Below are 24,607 nucleotides of genomic sequence, written 5' to 3' on the forward strand. Positions count from 1 at the left end.
ATATACCACCATCATCCCCTACTGCTAACACTTGTACTTTCTTTTTCTTTTTTAAATTGAAATGTCGCTCAGCATGCCGTGCATATTCAAACAAAGGTTGCAGTCTACATGTTCTATGATCTACCATATGCTTAGTTATAAAACTACTTATCGGAGCCCTACAACCCTTAAGAAAAGCATTTTTCAATTGCTGTTCATACGGACTATCATTGGTCTGATCCTGCGGAATCATTCCACAATGGTTATTGAACACTTCTGTCAATCTTACAATATAGTGATCTAAAGATTCATCATAATTTTGGATGCACTGATTTATTACTGTCCAATCTGCTCTTCGACACCACTTATCAGAAATTCTCTTTAACAGATCAGTGACTCGAGTGTCTAACACCCCAGAATTATGCTTTAATGTAGTGCCGTCATCTGCCTTACATGTCCAAGCACCACAAACTAAGTGCCAATCTGGACCCAGGATTTGTCGCACTACTTGTTCTACTTCTAAACCATTTAGATAACTTAAACGCATACCAACTATGTCCTCAGAAAACTTTTGAAAATTAACCTTGGGATGAGGAATACCATCTGTAGCTCGTTTTATATCCTCTCTAGCCCAGGGACGATAAACAAATAGTTGGCTCTTGTCCAACATCCCCTGCTTGTGGGTTTGCAACTTGTATTAAGGGAAGAGCTTCTGAGTAGTCAAAGTTTAATGGCCCAACGCCCTTGCCCTGCTGGTCCTGATCTTAACTGCATAGGTTGGTCTACCTGTTGCAAAGCAACCTTGGGTACTACGGGAATTTGCGGGTAAATTGGAGGGGTCACAACGCTTCCTTGAGCAGCCAATAACCCACCCTGCTGTACAGATCCCACATCTTCAGACTGATATTGAGGAGGTTCCGCCGGTACGGCAGCAGCAATTTCCCCATACGGTGGGGTAGTTGCCTGCCTTTGTACCGCACAAACTGTATGCTCATCCTCCTTAAAGCTACTTTTCCACTTGGCACCAGTGATCCCTTTTGATTTATTTTTTCTTTTTCCTGGCACTGTTTTTCTTTTATAGCTCGTCTATTTGCTTCTTCTAACCATTTTTGTGCTTGGGGAAATCCCAATTATCTTTGCTTTTTAGTTCTAGTTCCTGCCTCTCTTTTCAAATCTCTAACCAATTTTGCACAGGCATTCTTATTCAGGGTACCATCAAAATCATATTTCAACTTCCACTTTTTCAAAAATTTAACATTATTTTTGTTTAAACCTTTCATATACTTAGCATCAACATTTAAACAGACATCACTCTTACACTTGCAGCAACTCGAACCCATGTTTCCCCTAGATTTCTTATTTTAGGATTGTATCAAAGTTATTTTACAGGGCTTATTATAAAACGGGGCTATCTTAACGGGTGATCCTAACAAAAGAATCTTAACAAGTAATCCTACCCACCCTTAACTAAAAAAAACCCCTTGTCGACAAGGTTAAATTAAATTAAAAGAAAATTTATTTTTCATCCTACCTGAAACAGATGAGACTCCGTTTCCCCTTTTCCTTCAGAAACTGTCCCTCAGATAGGGATCAGACAGCGGCCGGGCCTCCTTTCAACAACAAATCAGTCGGAGGGCTTTCAGTCGAGGGAATCTTAAGATGAGAAACCCTCACCTGCACAGGTTTTTCGGTCTCTCTGTCGGTCTGATCCGTATCTTCGTAGAGGTTTTTGGTCCGAAGGACCAAAATGTCAGAAGAAAAATTCAAACGAGTCACATCTGCCTCAGGTGATGAAAAAGTTCTTTATTAGCAGCTAACCAGATTACACAGCATGTTGGCCAAGATGATCTCCTCTGGTCAACTTGTTTACTGACATCAACTTTTATACTGCAAGCAAAATAACTTTTTGTTACATTTCTGACTGTTGACAGTTGGCTATGAAAAACACCTGTGATAAACATGTTTATCACAAATCACCTCAAACCAACAGTAAGTACAGAATGTTCAGTTCAACAATGGTAGCTCAAATTTTCCAGGACACACAGCCTGCTTCAGTAAATTAACTCTTACTCGGCCGTGCGTCCTTATCCCAGGCTTCACTGAGCTATAACCAAATCTCTTTATTCTGAAATGCAGAAAACAAATATCATTCAGGTTTATAAGCAATGCTGCATTTTGTTCACAGATGAGGCCCATCTTTGATAGGCATATCCCAACAAATAACATGTTCACTTTGCAAGCAGAGGAAAAAGACAAACAGTATGTTTTAAAACTTTTTCTCTTAACAGTCAAACACTTACTATGATGGTCCCTTAAGACTATCATGGAATATTCATTTTTATTATCCGCCAAAGAACTTAAACCTTGCTGTGAAGAAATGGAGAAATACAATCTTGAACTCCCATCATTGCGCCTGACTCCATAATCTCATCTTCAAACACACCGTATGAAGCACCTACCAACAGCTGTTTAAAAAACTTCCAACAACCTATGACACATGTATACTTTCTACAAACAGCACTGTCTTGCTCTTTTTTTAACTTCTTTCGCTCCCTCTCCTGACCCTCTGCTAAAAGCCTGCAGTTCCAGCACCTAAATAACTCAATTCCATAAGGAGGCTGGGTTCCCCAAGCTTGGTGAGCATCCTACTGTCCATTCACTGCTGAGCAGGAAGCCCTACTGGCCCATGTGTTCCCCAAAGGTTAGAGTCAGTGGCTGTGAGCAGGCTAGCAAATCCTGCAGAACAGCCAACAAAACAGAGTACCATTCCCTCTCCATATGCTGCTTGAGAACTTGCCTTAACAGTTTAGTCAGTAAAGATGTGGGTCTAGATAGGTCTCCTTCCTGGCTCAGAGCAGGAAAATCCTTGCCTGGTGCAATGCAAGCAAGCTTGCTTGAAGCACTGCAAGTGGATGATGCACTTATTCATCAGTGTGTGTCACCACTGCTATGGGCCTAGTATCATCCTTGCCTCCTTATTCCCAGGATGAGCAATCTGGCATTAGCTGCTCAAGCTCCCCCCCCCCCTCAGGTCCTGGCCCCTAACATGCTTGTGCCTCTAATTTAGCACAAGCCATCTGGGGCCATATTCAGGCATCATCCTTGTATGCCACTGCACTATCTGGTTCTTAATTTTTTTTCTGAATAATGTCACCAACTTCTGGATTTCACTGATGCATTAAAAGGTTACTATAATCCCCATCCAATTTTAGAGCCCACTCGTATGCTTTTACATACCTGCTAGCTGTAATGCTTTCCCTTTCTCATCATGGGATAGGGCAAGCCCCCTGCAAGCCTTCATGAGGGGGAAAGCCCCCATGGCTCCCAAAATGTATTATTCTTAGTCAAAGATCACTGCACCTTGTAGAAAGGTCAATCAATGACAAGCAGTATAAAGCATGTGATGTTCTTTCTCCAGAAAACTGTATAGTTAGAGCACTTAGTGAAAAGACATATGAGCAACATTATCTCGCTCATACGCACTTCAACTGAAACTTAGGGAAATAAATTTTGAAACCAGATGGAAGGGGATCTCTTGTATCCTAATTTAAAGTTAAATGACCTACTGAAAGCTTGGGCTGCTATGCTCAAACTGTACACCTCTCAACTGTCCAGATTTTCGCCTCATAATTTTGGTCTGTTCTTCATACAATTTGTGATTTTCTGGCAAATCACTGAAGATTGAATTCACTAAATAATGTCAGACATCCAAGTTTTAGGCTTCATACCCTTCGGAAAATGTATGCTAATGCAAGAGCTGTTACACTAGCAAATTTCTAAGTTTATAAGAACATCATTTAAAAATTATCCCTATTTCGGGACCTTTGTCCTCCAATTAGTTTTGGCTCTGTCCAGATTTCTGGGTCGAAGAGGTTGACGGGCATGTCTGTGATATGTTGTCCAAGCAACTGTCTGTAAGCAGGTGTATTTCAGCAAAATGTTTTAGCATTATTCAGCATGAAAGCTCCTCTTTTATAACAATGTCACAATGAAATATGTGAAAACATCTGAGAATCAGTTCAAATATTTCAGCTCCCACTTGAGTTACCTTAATGACATGTCTTGTGAGCCTTGTGTTTAAAATAGCAACATGAATGACAAAGTGAATGCTTTATCCATACAAAAGAATGAAGTAGATTTTTCTGATACACTACTAGTTATCCCAGTGAAAAGGTGGTTGGCATAATGGTTAAGGTGTTTACCTCACAGACAAGATACAGGATTTGATTTCCACCTCTGAAGAGAAATTGTCTAGACTTAAAATGGCCTGCAAGGACAGCTAGTCTAGTATTTGTATATGAACCTATAAAAGTCCTTCAATGGAGTCCTTTACAAACAGTCCTGTAGGCTTCTAGCTTCTGGCAAGGAAACAAAATGGACTACTTAAACTTTCGAAGTGATTTCTAGTTTTAAAAGGGGAAGAACTATGAATCATCTGTGATGCAAAAGTTTGTCCTTGCAAGGAACCTCAGGAAGAAGTGACTGAGCTAAGGGAAGACAACTTCCTCTATAAGATGGACAAATGGTATCACTGCCACCATTACTGAGTTAGATCATAAAGAAGCAATCAGAATTAGATGTGGTGCTTACCAATGAACCTATCAGCGTTGTGAAATGAAACAAAGGATAAGCATCCTCAGTATCCAACAGGTGCATCCAGTTTTTCTGATTCAATTTCACACTAGGCATACGATTTTGAAATAAAATGAATATATAATGAATATTTTTTTTTGTGTAATATGTACTAATTCAGTTCACCGAGATTGAGGATATCCATGTTAAAAAAAAAAAAAAAAAAAAAAAAAAAAAAAAAAAAAACTTCTGCGTTAAAGAAAAAAAAAGATTAAAATAAAAAATGAATCTTCTTTTGAATGTGTGTATGTTGACAAGAACAATAAACTTAATATTTCCAACAGCCTTAAGTGACAAGGTTAAGTGAGGTAAGGGTGTGTGAACTTCTGCCATCCATGTGTCACCATCGAGTAGGAACACAATATGCATGCCTCAGCAGTGACTGGAGGGGAGGGCAGATGCTCAGTATTTCTGTGTATGGTAGGATTGTGGTACAAGTGCAGACTATTACAGGCTCAGCCTCCTGTGAAGTAGTGCAGTTCCATCGTTGTCCAAGTTTGTATTACACACTAATGCTTCCTTGAACAGCTCTCGTCTTACATGGAGGAACAAAAGGGTTACCTCGCAGAAAAATGAGACAAGATCAGCAGTGGAAGTTAAGGGGCCAAAATTAACAAACAACAAAAAGAGCTGAATATGGCATGATGTTGTCCTTCAATGGCAGACTATTTTCAGATAGACACAAAGTAAGATAATGTTGTACTCCCTACAGACATTACGCTGTAAGGCTGACATCTGCTCCAACAGATCTGTACAAGACTAATCATATTAATTTTACAAATGTATTGTAGCACTGATCTTTATGATGAATATCAGAGAATTCAGAACAGACTTGTAAGGTTAAACAAACGGTCAATACTCAGTGTTTCAAAATCTCCACTGCATCAAGCCCAAAATGTCTTCTTCACAGGTAAGAAACTTGACAGGAGGTCTTAGTTTTGAGGCTTTACACAAGTGTGTGTTCTGGACCTCCATTCCCTCAGAATACCTTATATTTCATATGGATCAGGAAACACCTTTCTCCTATTTCACCCTTGTGTAGTTAACTCTCAAAATACAATGGGTTCTAGCACAGATGCAAACGCTACCACACTTCCAGACTTGGAGTGAAAGTGGTCAAGACCTCCATAATGCTGTCAAGTATGTTACGATTAAGTGTGACGAATATCACTATTTTAAGCTGATCTTGATAAAGACAACTTTATATAAAAAAATAAGCAAGTTAGTAGCAGGTATACGTAAATGCCCCACACTACTGTACTGGACACATCCCAGCCCATAGATCAGTGACCTTCATTAGTTATATGGCTCAAATCAAGCTCTAAAACAAAAAGCTATGTAAAGCAGCATTACTGAATAATCCTGAACTACTTCCTTTTCAGCGGCTTTAGAATTTCACATCAGTTCCAACAACGTGTACCTACAAAACCAGCTTCGTAGTATATAACAAGGTTTTTAGTGTGGATATTCCTAAATTCAAGAACTTCCTGCACTGAAAGGTCCAAAACAATCAGATTAAGACCTAAGTTAAAGTATATTCTTAAATCAATCAAATGCCTTAGCCTTGGATTTGGTCATCTGTTGCTGCACATAATGCAAACCCACTTTGTATGTTTACATTCTTCTCTGTTTTTATGTTGAGCTACAAATTGTGTGCACTCTCCTAATCCTCATCAGTATTTGACTGAAAGGTTAAAATACCTTAAATCTCCTTCACTCAGCTTCCTGATAGTAACTTTTAAACTTATGCAACCTCGACCTCTACGCATATTGAGCCATAAGCCCAGGCACACACTATATTAATTTCACATTAATGGTTCAGTACACTTTTTGATAACTATCCCACAGAAATAAACTGCAGTGTCTATAATCTTGCGATATTATGTTAATCATGCTATCAACTATGAACACTACTCTGTCCGTCTTTACAATATTAAATTACATATGCTATGTCAAATCTTGTGAACTACACTGCCTAAGAATTCCCCCTCAAAAAAAAACAAAGTTTAGGAAGACCTCAGTCAGTCAACCAATCAAAAATAGTTGAATGGTTACTCCCCTGACAGTGTAACCTCTGTGACTGGATGGGGTGGGGTGGTTTACTTGACCACAATGTATTATACTGCAGTACTCAAGACTACAGGGTGCAGTCAATAGCTTCACACACAATGTCATACATTTGCTAAACTCTATGTAAACTCAAAAATCAACGCAACAGCATACTAATAAAAAAACAATAAAAAATGCCGCACAGGTAGACTCAATCAAATTTAATGTATCTAAATAAAATTTAAAACAAAGTTTAAGAGCTTTCGTTCATCACCACATTGAACTTCATTAGCAACTACATTGTATTAAAATAAATCCCCTTATATAGTTTTAAAATTGGCACCAAAAATCCGTAAGGTGATACTACATAAAATAAACATCAGAACTAAGTGACCCATGAGCTCCTTGATTGTCATGACCACTAAATGTATGACCTGTAGGGTTAAATAAGTGATAATCAAGAATTTAAGAAGTTTTCCTTTTCATTTTTTTTAAAGGTTGAGCAACTTCAAAGGGATGGTGACTGGGAGACCCTGGTGGAGAAAAGGAAATTTTATTGGCAAATTCTGTTGAACGCCACATCCCTCAGAAATCAATTACTTAATTTCATTAAAACCAATACTGAAGACAAAAGCACTTTGCCTAATTTAGTTTTTTTACATGGTTTGATTTTGATATACATTAAGAATTTGTATTTGACAATTTATTACTTTTTGACAAAAAAAGATTTTTTTAGTGATTTCATTCTTTTATTGCAACAGTATTATGTCATGTATCACTTTAAGGACTTTTAGTACCAATTTTAATTAAAAAATATATAAGAGGTTTTATTTTAATATAATGTAATTTCTGATGAAGTTCAGAGTGGTGATGAATGAAAGTGCTTAAACTTTGTTTTAAATTTTATTTGGCTACATTAAATTTGATTGAGTCTAGTACCTGTGCGGTGTTTTTTTATTCTTTTTTTGTTTATTTGCTAAAGTCTATTATTTAAATGCACTGAGGTCCCACAAGCCCTCCTTACAGAAGAGACCTAACGTGGTATTTAAGCTACTACTGCAGTCACACTATAATACTACTAAGTAAATTTTACCAGCTCCCATTTGCAAACTAAGCCACTCTGACCAAAGGATTATCCTCTATGTATACTGTAACTACTTTCGAAATATGGGATATTTGTGCCACAGAGCAGTAGTGATTCAGAGAGATGTAAATGTTACAGCACTTCTACTTACAAAGCCAGAGCAGCAAGACTCTTCCTTTTACTAGCCTTCAATCAACGTTATCCTAGAAAGTAAATTCAACAGTGGAATATAGAAAGAACCCACTTTGGGAACCTTCTCTTTGCTGAAGCAGTTGCACCCCATCCCAGTGGCTGTTTACTACCAGGATAATATGCTTAAATGTGAAATGGGAAGAGCTATACTGCAAATGCATAGCAAATATACAAAACTCACCTCACAACTGAAATATCCACGGCAGCAAAATACGTTTGAAATATCACAAGCACACAAATAGGAAAGCTGAACAAGCTCAGACAATGGTCTTCTCAGTTGGCTAGCAGATTTTCCAGCAACAACTCACTTTTTTTTTTTTTTAATACATCATACATTTGATCTGGTCCTGTCCAGAAATGACATCTTAAACTAATTTCCTAAAATTGTTCCTAAAACTAATTACAGCATCGTGCAGCAATTTAAATATATGAATAAATAAAATTTGACATAAGTCTTAATACCGAAACCAGTGCTCTCAGAATAACATTTTCTAGTATACTCATCACCATTTCCCTTCAGAAAAAGGGAAGACAAAATACAGAACCACAATACTGTGTTTCAAGTACCTCAAAAGTTCTGGACACAGTAAATAACAGAAAGGTTTATTTTTTTTTTTTTAGATGTAACATAACTTGGAAAACACAAGTATCTCAGTGACAATTTTTACAGAGCTATAAAAAGAAGGATTTTCCGTCTCTGATTTCTCCAAATGCTTAGTTATTTTACATACCTTGATGGGAATTGGCCCCACTCTTAGGTCAGGGCATAATTAAAGTTTAAGAAATCAGTACTGCTAATTATTATTTATCCACCAAGGCTAGTAGACAAGACCAGAATAAATTACTGCTAAATGGCTGTAAGGAGGTATGAACCCATGTAAAGAGTGGTAGGAAAGTGTAGGCAAACACCTTAAGACAACTTGGTTAAAACAGTTAGCTTTTAGTTAATCCTTGAAAATGTGCAAATAAATGTTGAAAAAGTACAGGAATATTACACAATTAAATGCTAGACAACGAGGAAAAAAAAAAAGAGATCGTCTCAGCAGCCAGTAGTCTTAACAAATCAGACATTTCAACAATGCAGATATTACTAAATCATTGCAACAAATGAAAGAGCGAAGAACAATGTGCTCTTACTATAAGTTCAGTGACAAAAAAAAGTTGAAAAACACTATGTGATAATGATATAATGAAGGTATTAAGTGAAAAACAGTGAAAACAGTAGGTGCACATAACCTATGCTCCATAAGGTGTGAGTTTTCCTGACATGACTTTGTACAATACAAATTCAGCAATGGGCATTAAAGGTATTGCCTTCAAGAGCTGATTAAAATAACTTTCTGGAATTTTGTTCAGCGGTGTTCAAATGTTACTGATGTACTATATCTTCAAAAGCCGTAATCCCTGAGCTTAGATATGGGATGTGATTTTTGACACAGCTCATTGGGCTGTCAAGTGTTCAGTCATGTAGGTATTCCCTTTTGCATTGCAATCATCTGTTTGCAAAACTTTTTTGACAACAAACCTCCAGTACAGAGAGACAGAGAGAGAGAGAGAGAGAGAGACTGGTACTGAAGTGTGCTGACTTTCAAGTAAATAAGCTAGTAAGGGCCAACAGAGAACAAGAGTCTTAAGCAGCCCCTCCTTAAAAGTTCCTTATGTCTTTTACAACAGCAATGTTATTCACGTACCTTTTTATTCTTGTTCTTAGGCTCAGATGATTAGATCAGCAACTTACTGTTTCGAGCTGCACACAATGCTATTTTTTTTCATATACCATCTCCCATCAAATGTTAGTATCACTTAAAAAAACAGGTGAAACCTGCAGTTATTCAGAGTAATGCTTATACTGCATCCGGAGTTACTGTACTTCTGCATTACCACTCAGACTACAATACGTGTTTATGTACGCATGTGCATTACAGATTTACGGATTTTGAACTCAATTGATAATCAAGTTTCATACTGCTAAATACAAACTGGCAAAAGTACAAACATCTAATACACAAAATGTCAAGCTTTGTAAATCAATCTCAAAGTACTTCAGATGATAAAACAAATTAAATGCTTTATATTCAATTTAATTCTTGTGTCCTCCTAACAATTTCCACACCTGTAGCATAACTGTTTTGCAGTACTGAAAGCGCTTATCAGTAAAAAATCATGTCTTTCTTAATATCTTTAAACTCTGTGCTAACACACCATCAAATACATTCTTTTTGTTACTAATGTAAGAAAGGATCATGTTTACTCTTGCTGCTCCTTTCAAGCCTTGAATACATTTTGCAAGGGAGCATTTATACAATGTGGTCATTAAAAAATTTCTAGAGAGAAACTGAAGTAACACCTTTGTAGTGCATGAAGCACTGTGACTACACTCCATAATTCAGAAAAAGACAAGTCTGTTAAGCATTAAAGTGGAGCAAGACCCTTTCTTAACTGTTAAGCACTCCCTGCTTAAGTTGTTAAGATCTGGTGTAGTGCTAGGCAGTCAAATCTGCCAGTACTGAGCAGAAAATGGCAGTGGCAGTAATCTGTCTCTCCCTCTTGCAAACTTAAAAAGTAGCTAGAACAACAGGACTATTCAGCAAATTTTTTTTTCTAAAAGATATTAATTCTGAAACTCAAATGTATGTCATTATTTAGGGATATCCAGTCCTCTGTGATTTGTTGACCGCAGACTATCATGAACAGACCAAACAAATGAGGCAAAAATATGGACCACTGAGGCATGAAAGCTGAGTATAAATGTAATGGCAAGCATTACACTACATTTCAGACAGCACCCCCTTAAGTGCTTTACAACTTAGAGTAGTTATTACTGCAATACTATGCTTTTGTAAATGCATTTCACCCATTTCCCAGACAGCCCAATAGAGATGTGTGTGCATGTCCATGCACTAGCATATTAATACGCATATTATATAAGTTCTGAGAACACAGACATGGGATACAATTCAATGCACCCAAACAGGAGTGTCCTCTACTCCAAGGACCTGCAACCTGAAAGTTAGCAGGTATATAGTCTTGTAGATATGTGGGAGATGCAGCACTCCAACCACCACTGGATGGATGCTGTGGGGGACACAACCACTCCTGCAAAACACAAGGAAACATTTTTCAATTGTTTTCATGTTATATTTCCTTTCACATTTGGAAATGTGTACTTACTACATATTGAACTATCTGACACATTTATAGCAGCAAAGTCTATCGCCATAGTATTTCATACTCTAAAGAATGATTTCCTTTCTTCTGATAGTCATGCTTAACATAGTGCAATCACATACATACCCACAGACAGATCTGGTATAGCAAGGTCCACAGATGCCAACAGTACCATCACAGAACAAACAAACTTAAGGAACTGCACAATAAAATTATTGATTAAAAGACTTAGAACCATACATGGAAAATGGCAGTCCATCTATGAATCTTTGCAAAAGTCTGTACTTAGCTAGAAATGTTCTAGCAAGCTGACTACAGCAAATGGCATCAGATTACTGGTTTTGTTTTACCACTTTACAAAGAGACGAGTAAGATGAATCAAAGGAACATTAACTATTCTGTCTACAGAAATGCAATTAGAAAACAGACAGCAAAAATGCTTACTGCCGCAACTAGTATGTTTATTTTTGGGGAAAAAGGGGAACAAATCTACATAAGATAAAAAAGTAAAGTGCGTCAATGAACTCCTGGCTGTTAATATTCAAGCAGAAAATGGCTCCAATTAGCAAGAACAGTATAAGACAACAAATGCAGTTTAGTAGTTATTGCTACAGAAATATTAAGATTTAGCACTGTACAATATAAACTGTGGATTACAGATTTCCAGATCCTCTGTTTGCAGACAGGTTCACTGTTTAACAATATTTTATATACTCTCCCTTGTCCACAGACATCACATTTGCTTTTCCAATGGGAAAGTGCCATCTTTTTCCCCCATGTTACTTACAAATAAGTTTTTTCCTGTGCTGCTATCTGAGAGCGCACCTTTATGTACAAGTAATCTTTGCAGGCAACAATATACCAAATTAGTGTTTAGTATGTATGATGTATATTACTGTTAACATTCACACTGCTCTATCACACTGCATGATGCATTATAATGCTTCATGGATCATTACAATGTGCATAGACTACATATTTCTATGTTTCTGGGACTCCACTCAATATGGAGACTTCCTAGGTGTGCATTTCTGGTCAACAAACAAGCAAGGAAGCAAATAATTAATAAATAAATACTGATAATGTTCCAAGATTGTTTTGCACTCCTCCTCCTTAAGGGTATTGCTAAAAAACAAGCAAACTGTAACCGTGCCATGATCAGTTTTGTTCAACTATGGTGTTGCATACTTTTCAACTACAATACTAAATCCATACCACCACACATTTAAACAGAAAACTTGCTAGTTATCTTGGTGACACTCAAGGCATCTTGAGTGCTGAGATCATGCTGTAAGTGTTCTCAGCCTGCAGCTCCAACTAATTTTATCAGCAAGCTATGCAAGGCAAAGGCATTCAAAGTGTGAAGCATTTTGCTACAGAAGTGTTTAGAATTTAATTATTGTTATCTAGGAAGTATTTTCTTCGTTCTTGCCTTGCTGATCAATCTTCTACTTCTTTCTACTTTTCCGCTCTTCTCTACCCAGTACAACTGTATCTTCAGGCATGATACTTTCTCCTAAACAGAAGGAAACAGAAAATTCACCCTTGAGATCCCACCTGTGTCCCTGCTGGACAGGGGGAAACAGGTGCTGACTTTGTGGGAACACGGTGGAAATTCTTGGCTAGGCTTATAAGGGCCTCGAGGTCAATAGCCTAGTATTGTCCTATGAACCTATAAACAAAGGCCATACTTACTTTACGTATCAACCTGCTCATCTTCCCCAAAGCAAATGTTCTCCATTTCCAAGGTCTCACCCAAAAGAAACAAAGATCAATTTATCACCTCCCACACTCCTGCATTAAAAATCATTCATTTGTTTAATTACCTGCTTATCAGATTTAGGGTTGCAGGCAGATGGAGGCTGTCACAGCAAGCAAAGGCATACGGCAAGTCTGGATGAAGCCAGACTACTTACTGCAAGTTATGCACCTCCCACATCTACCTAAAGTCAATCTGGAAACATATAAAGCAATCTATTTCATGACTTTGCAATGTGCAAGGAAACTTACACCCCAGCTGAAAATCTACATGGAGAAATTGCCTTATACTAAATCTATACCTTTCACTTATTTGAAATTTGCACAAGGAATTTGTTCTTCTTGGTTATCTAAAGCTTTCTATGATCATATTTTTTTAACAATGCACAAGACTGCGGTGGTGGTGCTGTGGTAGCGTTGTCGCCTCACAGTAAGATGTTGTCCTGTACGATTCTCAGCTAGAGTGTCTTCTGTGTGGAGACATATGTGAATGGGCGTACTTCAAAGGTTGTGCGTCAGGGCCGGCAACTCAGCATGTAAAAATATACTGTCAATCATTAGCTGACCGGAGTTCCGCTGTGGTGACCCCTAACCGGGAAAAGCCGAAAGAGACAAACAAAACTACTTCCATACTCCATTCCAGAGTAGATTCCAACATCTTCTATTAAACCAAAAGCACCAGTTTCACTGAAAAAGAAATTGCACTAAAAACACCAGAGAGAGCATTAATGAAATGAAGTCTAAACATTGGGTTATTAATAGTTTTTTTTTTAATTGGAAAATTTGCTATATTCCCACAAGACTGATGATGTCATTGTTTGTGAAACCCATTCTGCCAGGATATGAATGTTTTTACTGTAACAGACTTTCGAACAAAAAATCAGGTGGAGGTGTTATGATTGGGATTAAAGATACTTATGACACCTGTGATTATTACATGTTCAGTTATAACACCAATACTACAGACTGTGTAACTGTAACAATAAAGACAATCCTGGAACATAACAATTGGAGTGTACAGACCACCAACGTCAAGTGCAGATACGAAACACAGGTGAGAAGAATATTAGCTGGTGACTTAAATTTACCAGAAACAGACAGGAATAATATTGATTCAACAACATTAGTAAGGAAATTATTCACAACGTATATTCAGGAACAATTGCTTCAGATTGAAAAAAAAAAAACTACCAGTGGACAGAACATAACTAGATATTGTGTTCCTTAAAGAAAATACTGTAACTTCAAGTCAAGTTTTACCAACATTGATGTGCAATGATCATGGGCTTATAAAAGGTTAATTTATTGCTAGATAATTCTGCCAGACTGAAACCTAAACCAATGCATAGAAGGTTAATTACAAATTATAAGGAAGCAAAACAGTCACTATGTAAAACTATCTGGAGTGAGGTGTTCAGTGAAAAAACTGCAGATGGAATGTGGAAAGTATTGAAAGAGAAATTCAATGCAAAAAATCAAAACAATGTTTAACATCATGACCTAAGCATACGTCAGGGGGATATATCTCCATAAGAACAACACATCTGATTAAGGTGAAAGACCAAAAATATAAGAAATGGAAGAGAGGTCAAACTACAACTTTAAAACTTAAACAAGATGGATAAACAGATTAAGCATAGTGTAAGCTAAGCACAAGAAAAATTTGAAGAAAATATATATAAAGATATTGAGCATAACAGGAAACCGTTTTATAGACACAAGATGGGGAAGGAGTAAAGACACACAAATTGATAAACTGTGTGCAGACTCTAAATTTTATTCTCAGATACAACAGAGTATATATATATCTACAAAATCTTAAGCAAAACAGTTTGGCTCCACAAAAGGGGTGATAAGTTGTCCTAGTGACATCCAAGTAACCTCAGATATTGGAATCAAATTAGACTATATTGAAAAAGAACTGCACAAACTGGATCCAAACAAAGCACAGGGAGGAGACGGAATTAACAACAATGACTTGAAAACACTTTAGCAAGAACTTATGGTAATAGTATATCTATTACTCACTAGGTCATAAATATTTGGAAATGCCTCAAGATTGGAGACATCCATTTATTAAACTTGTCTTTAAGGAAAAGGGGGAGTATCACAAACCCAGAGTCATACACAGCCTTAAGTCTACTTTCATGTTGTGGAAAAATAATGGAGAAGGTAATATTGGATAAGTTATTGTCAAAACTGGATAGATAGGTTGGGACTTGAAATCAGATACCCGCATGCATATGTTGATAATTGATCTATTACCACCTGTAACAAGATGTTCTACAATAATATAACAGCTATGAATGAAAAATTGTGCTATGATGTAATTTATATAGATTTAACTTCAGCATTTGACAGGGTCATACATAAAACACTGATCAATAAATTATAACTAGGTACTGATAAGATGGATAGCTGCATGGCTTACAAATAGGACATGGCAAGTATCAAAGCAACTGGACAGGTGAAATCCCTGGTTACAGTCAGGGTGCCCCACAGGGCTCTGTCCTATGCCCTTACTTGTTTATATTGTATCTTTCAGACTTAACTTTTTCATCTGACGTGTTCTAGTCTATATGCAGATGACCTGAATTTGGGTAAACTGATTATATACATTACAGATGAGGATGTCTGCAAATAACTTGACTAAATCGACCATTAGGAAACAGGAGAATAATATGCTGATAAAAACATCAAAAGCTAAACATATGAGATTTGGGAGACAAACTGAAAGGTGAATATTTAATATAGCACACAGTGATTTAAACTGTAGACTCATTTAAGGACCTGGGTATATGGGTAGATCCAACTGAGTTTTTTCTAATCATATCAGCCAATTGGTTACTGATAATTATAGAACTATAGGTTGTATAAAAAGATTTATAAAGTCTAGGAAACTAAAAATGATGAAGCCATTGTTTGCTACATTAGACCCAAACTTGTCTATGGAATAACAATATGGAAACCCTATAAGAAAATAAGCATGAGAAAACTGGAACGAATACAGCAAAAATATACAAAAGACATCCATGAATGTGAAAATTTAAGTCATTATGAAAGACTAAAATATCTGAACTTGTATAGTGTCCCTTACAGATATCCAAGAGGAGATCTTATTCAGGTATATATGGCATTTAGTGACAACTACCTCTGGGAATGTTTGGTGTTATCAAAAAGTACTACAGAATCATTAGACAACCTATGCAGAAGATTCTATAGGAATGAGGTGTACTATCTGGTTCTCTGACAGAGTAGCTGATGCATGGAACAGACTACCAAATTTCATTTTATTTATTTTACATTTATTTATTTTATTTTACATTTGTTAACCGGGCTAGTCTAACTGGATATATTTCCATTTTCAGTAGAGGCCCGGGGAGAAAAGCTCCGGCAATTATAGAACTTAAAAATTAAAATTAACAGAAAGGATTATAATAAAAGTACAACAAGAAATACTACCTAGAAATAAAAAGTATGCTGTACAACAAGTAATAATAATATAGAGTAGGAAATTACTTTAACAAGTTTAATACTTATACTAGAGAGAGTTTATCAGCATATTAATTTAGGAGCATCAGCTAGTCTGTCTTGCAAGGAATTAGCATGTAACAATCCATTACGAGTGTTAGTAATTTAAGTAAGAATAGGAGGAATAAGAAGTAAAAGGAGCTATAATTAGTAAAAAGCAAATGATTAGTCAGGGTTGCTGCAGGGGCATAGCCAGTGTGTTTTGAGGTGTTTTTTGAGGTTATGTTTAAAGAGAGACAAGGAAGAAAGTAATGTTAGTTCATTGGGCAGTAGGTTCAAGTTTTTTCCCCACTGTGTTAGAAAAAAGAGAGTCTCCAGCCAGGTTGTTAGACTTGCATATGCAAGCAAGCAGTTTCTTAGAAGAGCGCAGGGAATTGAGATTTTTGTAAGGGAGGATGAGATTGGAAAGTATAGGAGTGCTGTTGGGTTGGTAGAAGATCTTGTGGGCAATGGTGAGTTGGGATACTATCAGTTTGTTTTGAAGTTCAAGCCAGCCTAGTTGCCTTAGATTCAGACAGTGGTGGGTTCTAAAGGGATTACCAGTGGCAAATCTGGCGATGTTATTATAGGAATTTGTTAGTTTGGCAAGATTATTTTTCTTTAGGTTAGTATATATGGGTGAGGCGTACAGAAGCGTTGAGATTAAGTGAGAGTGAGCAATTGTGGTTCTAGGTATAGGAGTTAGGAAAGGTTTGATCCTATATAAGGAGCCTATTTTTCTGTTGACAGTTTTGATAGTGTTATTTATATGGCTGTCAAAAGTAAGGTTATTGTCAATAGTTATTCCCAACAGTTTAGTGGTTGTGTCAGGAAGTATAATAGTGCCATTATTGGAAAAAAATGAGAAATCTATGGGCGAGGATTTGTTGGTGGGTGTAAAGAGAAGGAGCTAAGTTTTTTTAGCATTGAGAAGGAGGCATCTATTTGTAAACCATGTTTGTACTATGTTAAATACATTCTGGGTTAGAGAATGTAGTTCTGAAGGGGAGTTTGCTGTGCATACTAGCGTAGAATCATCTGCATATTGTATGCAGGTGGCTTGAGGGATTGCTATGTGGAGGTCATTGATAAATAGTGAAAAGAGAAGTGGTCCTAGAATAGAACCTTGAGGGACTCCGAGGGTAACTGGCTGAAGGGATGATATGTTGTTTTGCCAGAGAACTGCTTGTTGCCTATTGCTAAGGTAGGACCTGAGCCATTTAATAGTCTGAGAGTCAAAGGAAAGGGAATCTAGAATGTTGATGGGAAGGGCATGGTTGACCATGTCAAAAGCTTTTGAGAGGTCAATAAAGAGAGCAGATGAGAGGTTATTGTTATTGCGGTTTCTATTGATGGTATCTATAAAAGATAGGGCAGTTGTGGTACTGTGTGATGGCCTAAAGCCATGTTGGCAGTTTGCTATAATGTTATGTTGAGATAAATGATATAGTAGTTGTCGGTGAATGCATTTTTCCATTATTTTAGCTAAAGGAGATAATAGAGCTATTGGCCTGTAGTTAGAGTAATCATTTCAATTGCCAACTTTATGAAGGGGAATAATATGGGAAATTTTCCAAATATCTGGAATGGTTCCTTCCTTAATGGTTCTGTTAATGAGGATGGATACAGGGTATGCAATTACCTTAGCTGCTTTTTGCAAGTATTCTGATGGTATTTGGTCAGCAGAAGGAGTACAAGGCTTAAGTTTTTGGATGAGTTTACAGATGAGAGTAGTAGAAATGGGTTGCAGTTTAAATGTTGGTAGAGAAGCTGATACGGTGGTGAGAAGGCTCGAGTTGTCTGGGATTAGTTGACTGGCTAGTGATTGAATGGTGTCTGTGAAGAAAGTATTAAAGATATTGGCAGTTTGCAGGAGGTATTAGGATCAGCCTCAAGAGGGGTAAGGTGTGTGAGAGTGTCCTGGGGAAAGGAGTTTGTTTATACTGGACCAATATTTTTGGGGATTGCTCTGATGAGTTTGCTGTAGTTTACAGTAATAGCTCTTTTTATCCATAAGTATTGCCTTTTTGTACTATTTCTCAGTTGCCTAAAGTTTTGTTGATCAGAGATATTTTTGTTAGCCCTCCACTTAGCCCTAGATTTGTTCCTCAGTAAAATTTTCTGTCTGATTTCTTTAGAAAGCCAGGGGGCTGGTTTGGATTTCATTCAGATAGACCGTTTCGGTGTATGTTTATCAAGGATGGATACAAAAGTAGAGTTTAGATATTTTATAGCCTCTTCAAGTGGTAGAGTTTTTAAAGGGTTCCAGTTACAGGCACGAAGTTCATTTTGGAATGATTCTGGGCTAAAGTGTTTATTGGACCATGCAATCCTAAAAGTGGAGGGTTTAGGCAGATCATGTTTTTGTCTTATGATGTAGGTCAAAGTATGATCACTTAAATCATCTGGGAGAGTGCCTACCTTATAAGCTTGTTCGTGTCTATTTATAAGTATCCAGTCTAAGGTACTCTCTTTTTTGTTTGGTTTGTTAATTCTGGTTGTGGAGGTGATAGTTTGACTAAAGCCATGGAGGTTAATGTGAGAGGTGGGGTTATCTGCATTGACACTTTTCCAGTCAGTATTAAAATCACCTAGTATTACTGTTTCTTGGGGTTAAGTTGAGGATACCCAGTTTAATATAGCTTCGATTGTGCTGATGTTATTACCAGGTGGTAGGTAGATACAGATGATGTATAAAGCTTTGTATGGGCTGATTTGGAGTTTGGTGACCAGGACTTCTGCATTACTATCCTGAGGAGGGTTACATGGTAGTGTGGAGATGCGAAATCCATCTTTGAATAGAACTGCTACACCACACCCCCACCCTTACGTTTTATCCGGTCTTGTCTAACTATATTATATCCTTGGGGGATAATTTTGTTGTCTTTGGTCCCTGGTTTCAACCAAGTTTCTGTCAGGCAAAGGATATCAAAGGAGTGAATATCTAAAAGGGCATGGAGATGGGCTACTTTATTGTTAAGACTGCGGATATTCAGATGTCCTATTAGGAGTAAGTTGGGGAGTTTAGGCTGGGTAGTTAGGGTAGCAGGATTGGCAGGGCCAGGGTTAGGGTGGATGCCACCATCTAGTAAGGAGAGATTGAGAGGTTTTGTTGCTGAATTTTTAGATTAAGTAGATATTTCTCTCTTTTTACAGTATGATTATTATATTTAAAGTGGAAGAGTCTGTGGTATTTGGGTAGTAGATCGCTGGGAGTGGAAGTGATATTAGTCTGACTGCAAGTGAGTATAGAAGTGTGTATTGCTGTTTGTTTTAGAGAGTTGTTGAAATGATAATAGTGCAGTTTTTCAAAGAAAGTGAGGAGGTAGGTAGCGGTAAGGATAGTAGAAAGTATAGCTAGGAATATTAGTTTGGTTGGGGTAGCTGAAGTCATCTTCACTGAGATTGATTATAAGAGGTGTTAATGGGTTGGGTTAAGATTTGTAAGAGGTGGAAGTAGATAAGGAGGGTGTAGAAAGGAGGGAATTAGTTCCTGTTAGGCAGTAGAAGAGGGATATGGTAGAGTAGTCAAAGGAGTGGTGTATTGTAATTGGTGAATGAGTAAGGGTGTGTCTAATTGGTTTAAGTGGAAGGTAAGTGTGATTGGATGGAAGTGGAAGAAGGAGTGGCCGAAGAAGTATGAGTTTAGGACCACTGGGGGTGGGTGGGAATTGGGGGTAGGGTAGGGGAGCGGAGTGAGCCCGTAGGGCAAACGGAGCGGGTAGACAAGGAAGATGACAGCAGCACAGTGAGAGGAAACAATCAGACAGGAGAAATGTAAGTACAGAGGGAGCTAGGTAGGAAGGTTAAGTGATAGTAAGTGTTAAGTGTAAGGGAGCAGACAAGTATCGAGAACTGTCTGGAGGGTAAGACTGATATAGTAAGGAGAGAAAGAGGAGAAGTGTTCTATTGAGATGTCATAGTAAGTGGGAAGGAGAGAGGGAAGAGAGGTAGTAGTTGGGTGAATATTGCCACCTAGTGGCCATTCCTTGTAGTAATGGGGAGATGAACCACTAAAACAGTTAAATAGATGAGCAGGCAGCTCAGATATATGGAAGAAAGAAGCCCGGGGTGAGGTAGGAAAAGGGGATTTATAACTATAAGGGTAGGGGGGAAGGCTGTTGGGTATTCTGGCTGTAATCCTACAATAACACCAGGTAAGTGGTAGAGCAAATTCACAAGCAGAGTTACATTAGTTATTGCAGCATATTACAAACTTTCTTTCACCCTTTTACTTCACTTCTGGGAGAAAGGTAGGACTGCTCCTGTATGAAGTCAGGCAGAGAGGGAAGGCGAGGTGACTTGAAAGTGGTCTTGAAAATCCAGTAGGGCTGGGCCAGTACACCAGTTTAATCTGGGTAAGTAGGGTTGTAGAGCTACAGAAAAACAGAGGGGGAAAGTTTTATAATTAACATCTAAGGTTAAGCAGTTAGATATGGAGACAACAAAAGTAGTAGGTTAGACAGCAGAGGACAAGTACAAAAACAAAGCACAGATAGTTCAGGTAAAGAACACCTAATTTTAAATTATGTGCCACAATTACCTGCAATCAGTATTAATAAATGCCTAATAATAATACATACATTCTATGCAGTGTTTAGAGTCATACAAACAATAGTCTGCAACAGTTAGGATAGACACTGTGATTTCACCAATAAAACAGCAATTGCAGCAAATTACACAAAAGTCCCTAGACATGTAGCAAAAGATAATCACTAAACGCATACTATAACCGGCATCAGTTTCAAAGGATTACAAATATAGGTATTTTAGACACCATTGCTATATCAGAGGAGCCTTTTGCATTCACCAGGAAATAGGTATAAAGGGGAGCACAGGTGAGTCTAATGGAGCAGTTTCAATTAATAGCGTTCATTTGTGCAGAGTGCAGGAATATACAATGCTACAAATTCTCTGCTAAAGAGAGCAAGCAGTGCTAACAGCGTATAGCTATAAAGTACAAATGTGATTCTATTGATCAGATTTAAGGAGACTGCTTTCCAAGCATTTTAAACTTAAACAGAGTACTATCATCCTTATCGCTAAAGAAGTTAATGAGGTGCTATCGCTAGTAAGCAAAGGGGCAGTTGGCGGGAGCGCTGCTGCTTAATAGAAGCTCAGCTAAACCACGTGGTGGAGATTAGCAATTAGCATGAAAGCAAGTACTACTTTAGATATTTTTAAGAACAGCCTAGACACTTATTATGGGAAAGTGCAGTTGTGTACACCTACAGTAAATGTAGATGTTAGAGTGTATTCACTGTTGCAGTTATCACCTGTGGGTTATCCATGCTGTGGAAGCCCTCAGCCAGCCAAAATACCAGTGTCAATTTTTTTTGCGTCGGCTGCCATCGCCTGTAGTCTGACGTCAGGTTGCCAGTGCTATAAAACAAGGCAGCCAACGCCATTACATCAGCTTTTCTTGCCCTAACCCATCAGAAGCACAAGGAAATAAGGAAAAATGGGCCTGGTGGTTAAACAGCCACCATGGGAAGCTTATGTCCCCCTGGTGGAAGATGCTATATGGGGGATGGAGGGAGGGAGGGGAAACCAGGACTGTAACAGTGAATACACTCGAACATCTACATTTATGGTAAGTGTACACAACTGTACTATGTTCTTCGTGTTTCACTGCTGCAATCACCACCTGTGGAAGGATTCCCAAAGCTGAGGAGAGAGGTGGAAGGATAGGTAAAGTCCTAGGCAGGGGTCAGCAGGCACTGCAGAGACAAACCCTGCCCTAGACTTGGAAAGAAGAGGTAGGTGGTAATGCTTTGTAAAGGTATGAACAGAGGTCCAGGGGGCAGCTTCTAAGATGTCTCTGGTGAGGACTCCTCTGAGGAAGGCTGTGGAAGTGGAGGCTGCCCTAGTGGAATGGGTACGGATAGACTTAAGGGGGGGTTTCCCATGTAGTCTGTAGCAAAAGTGGATACAGTGTGATATCCATTTGTAAATAGTTTGTTTGAAAATAGGCTTCCCTCTGCCCCAGTTGCAAAGCTGACAGGTAGTTGGGTCTGTTTTTCTGAATGGTTTAGTACGGTCCAGATAGTATCTGAGTTGTCTATGCACGTCTAGCGAGTGTAGAATTCTTTCCCCCTTATTTTGAGGGTTGGGAAAGAAGGTGGGTAGGTGAATGGCCTGGTTGAGGGTCACATCAGATACCACCTTGGGCATAAAGGAGGGGTTAGTCCTCAGAGAGATGCTGTTTACATGGAAAATGATGAAAGGGCTCAACAGCCATGAGAGTCTGAAATTCTGATATCCTTCTGGCTGAGGTCTTCCAGGAGAGGTATTTCAATTCTGTAGAAGCAGCAGGTTTGAAAGAGGTAAGGTTAGTTTTTCTAGAACATAATTCAAGTCCCAGGGTGGCGTGGGAGTCCTTCTGGGAGGTCTGATATTAGAAGCCCCTCTTGAGGAATTGCTTCATCAAAGGATGAGAGAAGAGGGCTGGGTCTAAATCGTAATGGGCAGAAATGGCTGAGGCATGGATTTTAATAGAGGAGAAAGAGAGACCACTATTGAGCAACTCAGCTAGGTAATCCAAGATAAGAGGGATAGGAGGTACTGGCCCCTTTGGAATGGTTCCAGGAGCAGAATCTTTTCCATTTCCCTGCGTAAGATTTTCTGGTGCTGGGCCTTTTGGCCTCTGTGATGATGCCGAGGACCTGTTTGGTTAACAAGGACTCCTTGCTAGCCTTTAAGGTATAAGCCATGCTGAAAGGTTGGGAGTCTAAGTCTGGGTGCAGTATCTTCTCACTCACCTTGGTCAAGAGGTCTGAGATCAGGGGAAGCTGCTTGGGGGGGGGCTGTAAGTTCAGGCTGCTCAGTAAGGGATACCAATGCTGTCTGGGCCAATCTGGAGCAATGAGAATGGCCTTTGGTCTCTCCTCCCTTATTTTGCTCAGTACTTTGGGAATAAGGGGCAGAGGAGGGAACGCATACACAAAGAGGGAGTTCCAAGGGAAGGTCAAGACATCCACCTTCCACGCTAGGAGGTGATACTCCCTGGTGCAGAACTTTTGCAGCTGGTGGTTGAGGTGCAAGACAGAGATCCACTTCCGGAGTCCACCACTCCTGAGTGATTTGCAGAAAGGTTTCCCTGTGGAGCTGCCATCCATGGGGGTCCAGTAAGTTTCTGCTTAGGTGGTCTGCTAGGGTGTTTTTGACCCCTGGTAGGTATTGGGCAATTAGGTGTAGACCCATGGAGGTGGCTGCAAGCCAGAGGCTCATGGCTAACCTGCACAGGGAGCAAGACTGGGTCCCCCACATGTTTGTTGATATACCACATTACTGTGGTGCTGTCTGTTTTTATAAGGAGAACCCCTGGCCTGAGATGTGGTTTGAAGGATGTCAGAGCATTTTGTACTGCCATCAGTTCTTTCTAATTGATGTGCAAGTGAAGTTGCTGGGCATCCCAAAGACCTTGAGTGCACCTGCCTGCTAGGTGAGTGCTCCAAGCAATGTCTGAAGTGTTGGTAGTCTTAGTCTGGCCGGAAGGGTGGAGGATGAAGGGAAGACCCTTGTTCCTGCCACAGGCCTCTGCCGACCAGAGAAACTTGGCCCTTATACATGGGATCAAAGGGAGAGAGGTCTCTAGAGACTGAGAGTGCTGGCACCAAAGGTTCTTTAAGTACCACTGAAGTTTTCTCATGTGAAGCCTGGGCAGAGGAATGAGAAGGATGCAAGATGCCATGTATCCCAGGGCTTGCAGAACTTCCTCACAGTGAGGTGACTTCTGGAAGCCAGCTGGGTAAAGTAGAGAGGCAGGAAGCTCTGCTTTTCTTGTGATAGGAAGGCCATTTGGAATGATGCGTCTAGCACAGCTTCCAAGAAAATGATCTCCCTGGTGGAGTTTTGTTTTGATTTCTTCTCGTTGATGGTGAACCCTAGGGAAGTGAGGAGAGATTTGATAAAAGAAGATCCTGGAGCAGCTTTACTTTGCACTCTGCCTGAATGAGGCAGTCATCCAGGTAAGGGTAAATCTGCATGCTTCTCTGTCTGCAGAATGCTATGGCCAGGGCTAAGCATTTGATGAATACTCTGGGAGCAGTAGATAAGCAAAAGGGCAGCACAGAGAACTTAGTGTTGTGAGCCTGCTCTGAATCACAGGAATTTTCTGTACGATTCTCTGATGGGGATGTGGAGGTACGCATCTTTTAGGTCTAGGGTCCCTATAGCCAGGCATTTTTTGCTAGCGTAGGCAGCAGCTGCTGCAAAGTTAACATTTTGAATCTG

The 24,607-nt window shown here is 38.9% G+C and overlaps 1 protein-coding gene across 1 annotated transcript in view; it reads right to left on the reverse strand.

The window, feature by feature from the left end:
- Positions 1-24,607, reverse strand: part of SND1 (staphylococcal nuclease and tudor domain containing 1) — a gene marked incomplete in the record, with an annotated part of 3,811,866 nt that overhangs the window by 1,374,299 nt on the left and 2,412,960 nt on the right.

Source organism: Protopterus annectens, chromosome 11.part0 (genome assembly GCF_019279795.1).
Source record: "Protopterus annectens isolate FY-2018-M chromosome 11.part0, PAN1.0, whole genome shotgun sequence".
Classification (NCBI taxonomy): domain Eukaryota; kingdom Metazoa; phylum Chordata; order Ceratodontiformes; family Protopteridae; genus Protopterus; species Protopterus annectens.